Source organism: Chiloscyllium plagiosum, chromosome 38 (genome assembly GCF_004010195.1).
Source record: "Chiloscyllium plagiosum isolate BGI_BamShark_2017 chromosome 38, ASM401019v2, whole genome shotgun sequence".
NCBI lineage: Eukaryota > Metazoa > Chordata > Chondrichthyes > Orectolobiformes > Hemiscylliidae > Chiloscyllium > Chiloscyllium plagiosum.
Window position 1 is genome coordinate 13,530,947 of NC_057747.1, and position 12,899 is coordinate 13,543,845.

A 12,899-nucleotide genomic window follows, 5' to 3' on the forward strand; every position below is an offset into this window, starting at 1 on the left:
TGACTGACAGACCTCTAACCCCCAGACTGGATCTGACCTGAAGGACTTGCATTGGAATCAGACAAACCACTTGCCTGACAGTCACAGCAACCTCTGTCTGCCCATAGTTCCCCTCAACAGCACTAAGGACTGATCCTCACTGACTTTCAGAAATGGCCATTTGATTGAAGTACATGCAGTGTGTTGGCTAGATAAGCTGCTAATGCTTTCTGTAGGTACAACATTGACATAGCACAGTGCTGTACAGCAATACAGCACTTCCTTCACTATTCAGTATACAACACACTGCCTGCATTTCCCTTTGTGTTAGAAACCAATGTCTGCTATAGATGTAAGTGCGAGAGAGTGAGAGTTAGGAAAGTAAGCTAACAGCCGTGAGATGCATGGGATGCAGGTGTGGCCCCTGCACACAAAATGACCTGTCAGAAGCATGCAAAGCTTAAGTGTTTCTCAGCTACAAAGTGAAGGACCTATGAGCTGGTCTGATAGCAACCTTATTTGAGGAAAGATGTAGTGGCATTGAAGGCAGTTCACTAGATTGATCCCGGAGATAAGGGGTTTGTCATATGAAGAGAGATTGAACAGTTTAGTCCTTTATTCTGTGGAATTTAGAAGAATGAGGGGAGATCATATTGAAATATTCAAAATGGTCAAAGGTGGGGATAAAATAGACGTGGAGTGAATGCTTCCTCTTATGGGACATACTCAGACAAGAGGTCATTGCCTTAGGATGAGAGGTAGCAAATTTAAAACAGAGTTAAGGAGAAACTAATTCTCCCAATAAGTTGTGAATCTGTGGAATTTGCTGCCCCAAAGAGCAGTGGATGCTGGGACAGTGAGTAAATTTAAGGAGGAGTTAGACAGAGTTTTAACTGATAATGGGTTGAAGGATGTGGAGAGAAAGCAGGAAAATGGAGGTGAGAAGGAAATCAGCCATGTTTGAATGGGCCGAATGGCATAATTCTGCTCCTATATCTTATGAAATACAAGGCTGATAATTTGGGGATACCCACAACCATGACCAAGGAGGAAGAAGATGCTGACAGTGGGGCATGAAAGTGATGACATTGGAGTTGGATAAAGTTCTGGAGAAACAAGTGGCGAGCTCTGACAGCAGGTACCCGCTCTGACTTCCATCTCGGAAACTGACGCTATCTAGTTTCTTGGGGAAGGAGAAGAAAGTTAGGAGCTGTGTAGAAATGAGGTGAGATGAGCTCATACTGAGATGCAAATGCTTGGGAACAAGTTAGTCACCATTCATTAGCGAGATTCAGAGCTTGTTGTTTAAACCCTAAAGGGGATATCAGAATTCTTTTCCTCAATACCAAGAATTTTTCTGTTTTGCTGCATTTTCCCAACTTTCTTGCCAATGCCCACGCTGCCCATGGCGCTGGAACATTCTGCCTCTCCACAGATGCTGTCTGACTGATTATTTCTGTTTTTAGTGCAGATTTTCATCATCCACAATATTTTGCTTTTGTCTTAAAATTTAAAATTCTTTGAGTCGAATGAAAAGTTGATGGTCAGAAAATACAGCACGCAAAATCACAACCTTGAGAACCTTCTAACATTGTTAACTGAAAGCATTTTCTTAACATTCATGATTGAAACATTTAACAATCACTATTTCTAAACCTCACCAGCTCTGTTGGTCACAGAACAAAACGCTGTGGAGACCTGACAATTCGCCCTAATCCAGCCATTTAAAATTACGTAGAGGGTAATGGTATGAAAACTAACCTGAAACTGTTCTCTCACCAGCTGAAATAGGATTAGTGACAAAAGCTCACAATACCTGAACAACTGATCGTCAATGGGTTCTTACTTCAAGATGAAACCTGTACATACTCCTCAAGGGGATACCATTCCTCTTAACTGAAATTTAATTTGTTAAAACAGGTTTAGGATGTCTATTCTTTGGGGAATATAATCAGTGGGCACTATTGAATGGGAGTTATATCACCAACTCAGGACTGAGATGTATTATCATTTTTCTTTGGAAACAATATCAACCTGAGTTTCTTACCATAAGCTCAATTTTAGGATGAAGGCATGGATGAATCATCAGGAAGACTGCAGAGTTTTCATTCACTTGATTCACTTCTTCAAAAGACTGCGACTCACCTAGGAAGTTCTGTACAGACAGTGCAGTGTTCTCTGGAGGAGATTCTGTAAGGACTGCAGAAACTATCGCCATAGATGTTCCAAATCTTTCTGTACAAGAAGGCAATATGTGGTAAAGATAGAGTGACAGAGTCATACAGTTGAATGGCCGTAAAGCAGACCCTTTAGCCCAACTCGTTCTTGCTGACCAGATATCCCAACTTCATCTAGTCCTATTTGCCAGCATTTGCCTCATATCCCTCCAAACCCTTCCTATTAAAATACCCATCCAGGTGCCTTCTAAATGCTGTCATTGTACCAGCCTCCACCACTTCCTCTGGCAGCTTATTCCATAAACGCAGTACCCTCTGTGTGAAAATGTTGCCCCTAGGTCTCTTTTAAATCTTTCCCCTCTCACCTTAAACCTATGCCTTCTAGGTTTGGACTTGTCTACCCTGGGGAAAAGACCTTGTCTATTTATCAAAAAAGCCCCAGTCTATTCAGCCTCTCGCTATAGCTCAAGCCCTCCAACTCTGGCAACATCCTTGTAAATCTTTTCTGTACCCTTTAGAGTTTAACAACATCTGTTCTATGGCAGGGAGACCAAAATTGAATACAATATCCAAAAGTGGCCCAACCAATGAACTGTACAGTTGCAACATGACCTCCCACCTTCAATGAGAAAGTGAGTACTGCAGATGCTAGAGATCAGTCAAGAGTGTGGTGCTGGAAAAGCACAGCATGCCAAGCAGTATCTGAGGAGCAGGAAAATCGGCATTTCATCAAGGGTTTTTACCCGAAATGTTGATTTTCCTGCTCCTCGGATGCTGCCTGACCTGCTGTGCTTTTCCACCACCACACTCTTCACTCCCAACTTCTATACTCAATGCACTGACCAACAAAGGCAAGCATACCGACAGCCTTCTTCACCATCCTGTCTACCTGGGATTCCACTTACAAGGAACTATGTACACCTCTGAAACCTAGATGAGAACAAAGAATCTTCTGGACTCCCAATTCCAAAGTGGGAGAAGTTCCTATTATAGATGGATGCCTCTCCTGCATGAACAGAACTTGCTGCTCCCTGTGAGCCTGTGAACTTTACTTGAGCCTGCTTCAGGGTCAAACTGCTCATTGCCTGTTGAATGATCATTGTGAACCTTTTGTACAACTGAAGAGTTGAGCACTTTGAGCACAACTTCTGTCGCTGTTGCTGCATCCAGGAGAGACCTAAGATTGTTCCTTTGCGGAGGAAGTGCTGTTTGTTCAAGATTCTCACTTGTGGGACTTCACAGCCCTTTGGCAGCACAGTCAGGGTGTAGTCAGGTAGGAGCTGATCTGCGGAAGGCTAACGTGCTGTCTGTTTGCAAGAGACCTCCCTTTCCACCTTCAATGATATCCTCAATTTTTCTAGAGTTTGCTGAAGAATTTCTTTCCTCATGATTCCAAAGAGTCTTCTCAGGAGTTTTACCTTGTGGTTGCTCAGTGATGCCTCATAGTCATTCCAAGGTTGTTTGGAAAACATCATTTATACAGGATGTGTGTCTCCAATTTTATCACCATGTTTTAGTGTGGGTTTCATGGATCTTCACACATGCTCAGGCTAAATTTCCAACTACTTCATAGAATCTTACAGTACAGAAGAGGCTCTTCAGCCCATCAAGCCTGTACTGCTGAAAATATGCTACAATCCTACACTCACCCACTTTCCCACACTAGCCCATAACCTTGGATGTCATGACACTTCAACTGCTCCACAAAGTAGGTTTTAAAAGTTGTGAGGTTTTCCCCCTCAATTACCCTCCAAGGCAGTACATATCAGACCCCTCCCACCCCACCTTCTGGGTGAAAAATGTATTTTCTCAAATCCCCTCTAAACCTCCTGCCTTTCACTTTATGCCCCCTTGTTATTGACCCTTTGACGAAGGGGAACAACTGCTTTTTATTGAACCCGTCCATTCATCTTATACACCCCTTGTCAGGTTTCCCACAACCTCTCTCCTCCAAAGCAAACAACCCAAGTTTATCCATCCTCTCTCCACCGCTGAAATGCTCTATCCTAGGCGACGGTCTGGTGAATCTCGTCCGCACCTCCTCCAGAGCAATCACATCCTTCCTATTGTAGTGGCGACCAGATCTGTACACACTACACCAGCTGTGACAGAACCAACATTCTTTACAGCTCCAACATAACCTCCCCGCTCTTATAATCTATGCCTTGACGAATAACATCCATCATCTTGTATGCATTCCTAACCTATCCTGTCACCTTCAGAGATCTGAAACTTGTCTTTACTGCTGGGAACAACCTGAGAGCAAAATTATTAAGATATGACTCCTGAGGTTACACCATGGCTTCCCTCAAAGTTTATCCACATATTTATCAAAACTTATCATTGCACAAGTCACAAATGAGAAACCAGAACTTTTAATAATTAAATTCCAAACAACTCACTTGATATCCGCTTGTTCTCTCCCACACTCTTCATAAAGTCCCCCAATTTCCAAAACTCTGCCAAGTCCTAATTAAATAAGACATAAATTAACATTTCAGCAAGCAAATAAGAGATTGTAATGTTGTTGGCTCGGCCAGCCTGACAAAACATATGTTGGTAAATGTATAATAAATTCACTAAGAAACATAATAAAGGCAAAAATAGTGAGGATGCTGAGAATCCGAAACAAGCACAGAGAATGCTGGAGAAGTTCAGCAGGTCTGACAGCATCTGTGAAAAGAGAAACAGAGTTCAAATATGGTCTATGACTCCTTTACAGAATGGAATTGGACAGGAAGTGAAAGATTCATAAGGAGAATAAGGTTTGGTTTGCTTAAGGCCAAACAAGCTAATACCCTCCATGAACCACAGAAGCATAGTAAGGAACAGACAATGGAAATACTGGCAGACAGAGATTTATATCCACTTGCAGGGTGTGGGTATCACTGGCTGGGCCAGCATTTATTGCCAGCCTCTAGTTGCCCCTGGGAAGGTGGTAGTGAGCTGCACTCTTGAACCACTGCAATCCACCTGCTGTGAGCTGACCCACACTGCTACTGGGAAGAGAATTCCAGGATTTTGACCCTGTGACAGTGAAGGAACGGCAATATATTTCCAAGTCAGGATGGTGAGTGGCTTAGAAAGGAACTTGAAGGTGGTGGCATTCCCATGCAACAATTGCCCTTATCCTTCTAAACTGAAGTAGTCATGGCTTTGGAAAGTGCTGTCTGGGGATCTTTGGTGAATTTCTGCAATGCATCTTGTAGATAGAAATGATATGGACAAAGTTAAAAATCACACAACACTAAGTTACAGTCCAACAGGTTTATTTGGGAGCACTAGCTTTCAGAGCACTGCTCCTTCATCAGGTTTCGAATGGGGCAGGATCATAAGACACAGAATTTATAGCAAAAGATCACAGTGTCATACAATTAAAATCTTATATCATTTTAATTGCATGGCACTGTGATCTCTTGCTAGAAATTCTGTGTCTTATGATCCTGCCCCACTAGTTACATGATGAAGGAGCAGTGCTCTGAAAGCTTGTACCTCCAAATAAACCTGTTGGTCTATAACCTAGTGTTGTATGATTTTTAACTTTGCAGACTGCCGCTATTGAGCATCAATAGTGGAGGGATTGGGTGCTTGTGGGTGTAGTGCTATTCAAGTATGAATAAATATACTTGAATTTTATTAAATAAAATAAACACATGCATTTATATAACATCTTTCAGAACTTTTAAAATTAAAGGAATTGCACAATATCTCTTAATAGTAAACAATAACTGGGCAAGAATGAGCACTTCATTGTTTACAGTGCCTGCTAGGAGGAGTTATAAAGTGTGAGTATCTGAACAATATTAATGATAAACAGTTTTTGCTGCATAGAAGCCACAATACTATGAACCATTTTGGCCCTATTGGAGGCAGTACAGAGACGGTTCACTTGGTTAATTCCAGGAGTGGAGGGATTCCTTATGAGGAGAGGCTGAGTAAATTAGACCTGTATTCACTGGAGTTCAGAACAATAAGATGTGACTTCATGGAAACATATAAGGTTCTTAGGAAGCTTGACAAGCTGAATGTGGAGAGGTTGTTTCCCCTTGCTAGAGAATCTAGGATCAAATAGGATAATCTCACACTAAAGGGTCACCACTAAAAACACAATTGAAGAGGAATTTCTTCTCTCAGAATGTAATGAAGCTATAGAATCTTTAACCACAGATTTTCAGGGCTGGGTCATTATGAATATTTACAACTGAGATAGATTTTTAATCAGTGAGGGAATCAAAGGTGTGAGGAAAAGGGTGGAAAGTGGAGTTGAGGATTATCAGATCAAACAGCACTCCGTTGATTGATTCAGCCGACTTAATAAGCGAAATGACCTACTTCTACTCCGACATCTTATGGTCTAGTAAGTAATGAAAAAAAAAGAACATTAATGGTCTGCTAACAATTTCTGCACACTAAAATTTTGATTGCACTTCCATTGGGAAAGGTTCCTAACTCAAAGCATAATATTGGAAAACTATTTTGTTTTAAGTTTCATGAATCATGAGAAGTAGGATTGAATTCTGGATTTCAGAGAAAAAATGCAACATTTCCTGAAAGAATTATATAATGACAAAGAACTGAAATAACCATTGAAAGTAAGCATGCAGGTGCAGCAAGCAGCGAAGAAGGCTAATGGCATTTTGGCCTTTATAGCTGCAGCATTCAGTTCAGGAGCAGGGAAGTCTGCTGCAATTGTACAGGGCTTTGGTGAGACCATGCATGCAGTATTGTGTGAAGTTTTGGTCTCCTTATCTGAGGAAGGACGTTCTAGCTACGGAGGGAGTGCAAATGAAAGCTTGTCAGACTGATTGCTGGGACGGGTGGACGGATGTATGAAGAGAGAATGGATTGGTTAGGACTATATTTGCTGAAGTTTAGAGGAAGGGTGTGGGATTTCATAGAAACTCATAAATGTTTAATGGGACTAGATGGCTAAATGCAGGAAGGCTGTTACTGATGACTGGGGGGGACCAGAACCAGTTTTAATCTAAGGATATGGGGTCAGTCATTTAGGTCACTGGGATAAGGAGAAATTTCTTCACTCAGACAGTGGGGAGCCTGCAGAATTCTCTGCTACAGAAAGCAGTTGAGGCCAAAACATTGGACGCTTTCATTGAGGAATTGGATATAGTTCCTCGGGCTAAAGGGACCAAAGGATGTGGGGAAAAAATAGGAACATTGTCCTGAGTTGGATGATCACATTGAATGGCAGAACCAGGCTTGAAGGGCTGAATGGCCTACAAATACTCTTATTTTTCATGATTCTAACAGAGAGAGCCATTGGGTTGGTTGTGCTTGTGTGAGCTCTCTGAACGAGCTCTGCGATTAGACCACTATTATTGACAACAATGTGTCCATTAGCTTCAGAATGGGATAAAGAGGAAGCTCATACAGATACCATTACACTTCACAGGTCAACCTCACTATCAAATTAGCTCTGAAATGACAGCCCATTATTCAAAGCAATTTAATTTTCTCTTCAGATAAAGGAATTAAATGTGAAAAAAATGGCTGAATTGCTGTTGTTACTTTATAAGAGGAAAGAGGGCCTTATAATCACAATTATAATTTATAGATGACCTTATGACTGTTTGAAAATTTATGTAATTATTTATCATCAAATATTTATTGTATCCAGAAGCGCATTAGTGCTTGCTTATTTATTAATACAAATTTGTTCTGCTTATTTATGGCATAGAATTAACTGTTGGATGAAATACGGCAAAACTTTTAGTTTCACTTTGCTATAGGTGCCATGGGAAGGAGCGAGTCGGGGAAAGCACACAACAATCAGCTTTCAGATTTGTCAGGACAATGATTTAGAGATGCTGGTGTTGGACTGGGGTGTACAAAGCTAAAACTCACACAACACCAGGTTATAGTCCAACAGGTTTAATTGCGAGCACTAGCTTTCATAGCACTGCTCCTTCATCACCACCTGATAAAGGAGCAGCGCTGCAAGAGCTAGTGCTTCCAATTAAACCTGTTGGACTATAACCTGGTGTTGTGTGATTTTCAGCTTTATCAGGACAACATTTGCAACTTGCGAAATCAAGTGCAATACTATTTCTCCTTACAATAGGATTTCATAGCACGCAGACCTGACACAGTTACATTTCTATCACAAACAGCTTCAATCCCCCCCTTGATGCTGCATTCGCTGACCTCAAACAGTGCAACACGTTGGGTAGAACTGGCCAAGGATTTCCTGAGTCTGGGCAAGGGAAATTGGCTGAGATTTTCACCCTGATTATAATATGAAGGAAAATGCCTTATGAGAAATACATGACAGCCACGCTGTCTTTCACAGTGGGGTTACCTGATGGCACTCCCTGCCAAGGCTCACATATAGAAATGACAATTCGGGCAAGATTCCAGGGGGCCAATGATACTGACAATTCTATGTCATTGTAGTACAAACACCTTGAGTCAGAGAAGGCGGTGATGGAAGTTGAATAAAAGAAAATGAAGGAGCAGTTGGAAATTAACAAGTCACTGCCAATTACCCATTTAAATCAGAATGCTTCACAACGATTTGATTTTGATACAAGCAAGCAAATGAAGAGAGATGTTTAATTTACAGAGTTTTGGAAGAGCACAGGAGTTGAAAAAACAGCTTAGAACAATTTAAAGGTAATCACCAATAAAAATCATATCAGTAATGGGCAGCATGGTTTGTGTGGGGAAGGTCATGTCTTACAAACCTAATAGAATTCTTTGAGGAGGTGACAAAGTTGATTGATGGAGAAAGGGCTGTAGATGTTATATACGTGGACTTTAGTAAGGCATTTGTTAAGGTTCCCCATGGTAAGCTGACGGAGAAGGTGAAGTCACATCAGATCCAGGATGTTCTAACTAGATGGATAGAGAATTGCCTGTGCAAAAGGAGACAGAGAGTATTGTGGAAGGGAGTTTCTCAAAATGGAGACCTGAGACCAGTGGCGTTCCACAGGGATCCGTGCTGGGACCACTGTTGTACAAGTTTGCAGATGACAGTAAGATTGGTGGAGTAGCAGATAGTGAAGGGGACTGTCAGAGAATACAGCAGATTATAGATAGATTGGAGAGATGGGCAGAGAAATGGCAGATGGAGTTCAATCCAAACAAATGTGAGTGATACATTTTGGAAGATCCAATCCAAGAGTGAACTGTACAGTAAATGGAAAAGTCCTGGGGAAAATTGACGTGCAGGTATTCAGGTCCATTGTTCCCTGAACAAGGTGGCAATGCAGGTCAGTGAAGTGGTCAAGAAAGCAAATGTCATTCTTTCTTTCATTGGACGGGGTATTGAGTACAAGAGTTGGCAGGTCATGTCACAGTTGTATAAGACTTTGGTTCAGCCGCATTTGGAATACTGAGTACAGTTCTGGTCGCCACATTACCTAAAGGATGTGGATGCTTTGGAGAGGATGCAGCGGAAGTTCACCAGGATGTTCCCTGGTATGGAGAGTGATGGCTATGAAGGGAGGTTGAATAGATTAGGATTATTTTCATTAGAAAGATGGAGGTTGAGGGGTCCTGATTGAGGTCTACAAACTCATGAGAGGTATCAACAGGGTGGATAGTAAGAAGCTTTTTCCCAGAGTGAGAGGGGAAAGGTTTAGGGAAGATATGCGTGGAAAGTTCTTTACGCAGAGGGTGGTGGGGGCCAGGCATTGCCAGCGGAGGTGGTAGAGGCAGGGACAATAGTGTCATTTAAGATGTATCTAGACAGATACATGAATGGGCAGGGAGCAAAGGGATACAGATCTTTAGAAAATAGGCGACAGGTTTAGATAGAGGATCTGGATCAACACAGGCTTGGAGGGCCAAAGAACCTGTTCCTGTGCTGTCATTTTCTTTGTTCTTTGTTGTTTTCTTCCAACTTCTCCCTGTTTATATTCAATATTTCCTTTGGAAGAAAACTTCAGGAGGATTGTTTGAATTCTCAAAGAAGACTCATTAGTATTTTGGATGGTTTATGATGTCAATATTTTACTAATTTAAAGTAATACTTTGACAGTATTTTGGGATCAGTCATAGTTCTCAAAAACCTTAAGTTCCCATACAATTTCAGTGCCAGGCCCAGGTAAAACGGGCATCCATATAAGGAACCCATACAACCATATAAAGGCAGGTCAGTTAAAATGTGATACAGCAAAATTACAAAAAATCGAAACCTCCCAAATAGAATTGTTCAGATCAGAATGCAGCATCAAGACACATTGTATAGTTCTGTCTGAAATATACATACACTTGGCACTAGTGACAGCTTCCTCTCTTGCTGTATCCAGCATCAACAGATTTCCTTCAACATACTTAACAGGCATAAAGACTTGACTGCCAGAATGTACTTTAGTTTTACAATACATACTACATACTTGCTCTAATCACATAGTGGACTCTATTCAAAACAAAGAGAGTCATAGAGTCAGAGAGATATCCAGCACGGAAACACACCCTTCGGTCCAACCCGTCTATGCCGACCAGATATTCCAACCCAATCTAGTCCCACCTGCCAGCACCCAGCCCATATCCCTCCAAACCCTTCCTATTCATATACCCATCCAAGTGCCTTTTAAATGTTGCAATTGTACCAGCCTCCTCCACTTCCTCTGGTAGCTCATTCCATACACGTACCACCCTCTGTGTGAAAAGGTTGCCCCTTAGGTCCCTTTTATATCTTTCCCCTCTCACCCTAAACCTATGCCCTCTAGTTCTGGACTCCCCCAACCCAGGGTAAGGACTTTGTCTATTTATCCTATCCATGACCCTCATAATTTTGTAAACCTGCATAAGGTCACCCCTTAGCCTCCAACACTCCAGGGAAAATAGCCCCTAGCCTGTTCAGCCTCTCTCTATAGCTCAAATCCTCCAACCCTGGCAACATCCTTGTAAAGCTTTTCTGAACCCTTTCAAGTTTCACAACATCTTTCCAATAGAAAGGAGACCAAAATTGCATGCAATATTCCAACAGTGGCCTAACCAATGTCCTGTAGAGCTGTAACATGACCTCCCAACTCCTGTACTCAATACTCTGACCGCTAAAGGAAAGCAAACCAAACGCCTTCTTCACTATCCTATCTACATGCGACTCCACTTTCAAGGAGTTATGAACCCGCACTCCAAGGTCACTTTGTTCAGCAACACTCCCTAGGACCTTACATTCTGCCAAGATTTGCTTTCCCAAAATGCAGCACCTCGCATTTATCTGAATTAAACTCCATTTGCCACTTCTCAGCCCATTGGCCCATCTGATCAAGATCCTGTTGTAATCTGACGTAATCTTCTTCACAGTCCACTACACCTCCAAGTTTGGTGTCATCTGTAAACTTACTAACTGATCGCATCCAAATCATTTATATAAATGATGAAAAGTAGAGGACCTAGCACTGATCCTTGTGGCACTCCACTGGTCACAGGCCTCCAGTTTGGAAAAGAAACCTCCACCACCACCCTCCGTCTTCTACATTTGAGCCAGTTCTGTATCCAATTGGCTAGATCGCCCCGTATTCCATGAGATCTAACCTTGCTAACCAGTCTCCCATGGGAAACCTTGTTGAAAACCTGACTGAAGTCCGCATAGATCACATCTACTGCTCTGCCCTCATCAATCCTTTCTGTTCCTTCTTCAAAAAACTCAATCAAGTTTGTGAGACATTATTTCCCACGCACAAAGCCATGTTGACTATCCCTAATCACTCCCGGCACCTTCCCCTGCAACCGCAGGAGGTGCAAGACTTGCGCCCACACCTCCCCCCTCACCTCCCTCCAAGGCCCCAAAGGAAACTTCCATATCCACCACAGATTCACCTGCACCTCCATCATCTATTGCATCCTCTGCACCCGATGTGGCCTCCTCTATATTGGGGAGACAGGCCGGCTAGTGGAGCATTTCAGAGAACACCTCTGGGACACCCGGACCAACCAACCCAACCACCCTGTAGCTCACTCCCACTCCACCAAGGATATGCAGGTCTTTGGACTCCTCCATCATCGGACCACAACAAAACGACGGTTGGAGGAAGAACGCCTCATCTTCCGGCTAGGAACCCTCCAACCACAAGGGATGAACTCAGATTTCACCAGTTTCCTCATTTCCCCTCCCCCCACCCTGTCTCAGTCAAATCCATCAAATTCAGCACCACCTTCCTAACCTGAGATCTTCTTCCCGACCTCTCCGCCCCCACCCCAATCTGTCCTATCACCCTCACCTTGACCTTTTTCCACCTATCACATTTCCGACGCCCCTCCCCCAAGTCCCTCCTCCCTACCTTTTATCTTAGCCTGATGGACAAACTTTCCCCATTCCTGAAGAAGGGCTAATGCCCGAAACGTCGATTCTCCTGTTCCCTAGATGCTGCCTGACCTCCTGCGCTTTTCCAGCAACACATTTTCAGAAAGGAAGTTTACTGTCCGTTACCCAGTCTGACCTATGTGTGACTCCAGACCCACAGCAACATGGTTGATTCTTAACCCCTTATAGAGGTTTATGAAATCATGAGGGGCATAGATAGGGTAAATAGACAAGGTCTTTTCCCGAGGGTAGAGGAGTCCAGAACTAGAGGGCATAGGTTTAAGGTGAGAGGGTAAAGATTTAAAAGGGACCTAAGGGGCAACTTTTCCATGCAGAGGGTCATGCATGTATGGAATAAGCTGCCAAAGGAAATGGTGGAGGCTGGTACAATTACAACATTTAAAAGGCATCTGGATAGGTATATGAATTGGAGGGGTTTGGAGAGATATGGGCCAAGTGCTGGCAAATGG

At 42.6% G+C, this 12,899-nt stretch overlaps 1 long non-coding RNA gene across 1 annotated transcript in view; it reads right to left on the reverse strand.

Annotated features, from left to right (window-relative positions):
- LOC122541843 overlaps positions 1–4,620 on the reverse strand; it is a 190,746-nt gene extending 186,126 nt beyond the window's left edge. The window contains exon 1 of the long non-coding RNA XR_006309689.1: positions 4,559–4,620. This is a non-coding gene — a long non-coding RNA (uncharacterized LOC122541843). The remainder of the gene's footprint in view (positions 1–4,558) is intronic.
- Between the last annotated feature and the right edge of the window lie 8,279 nt (positions 4,621–12,899).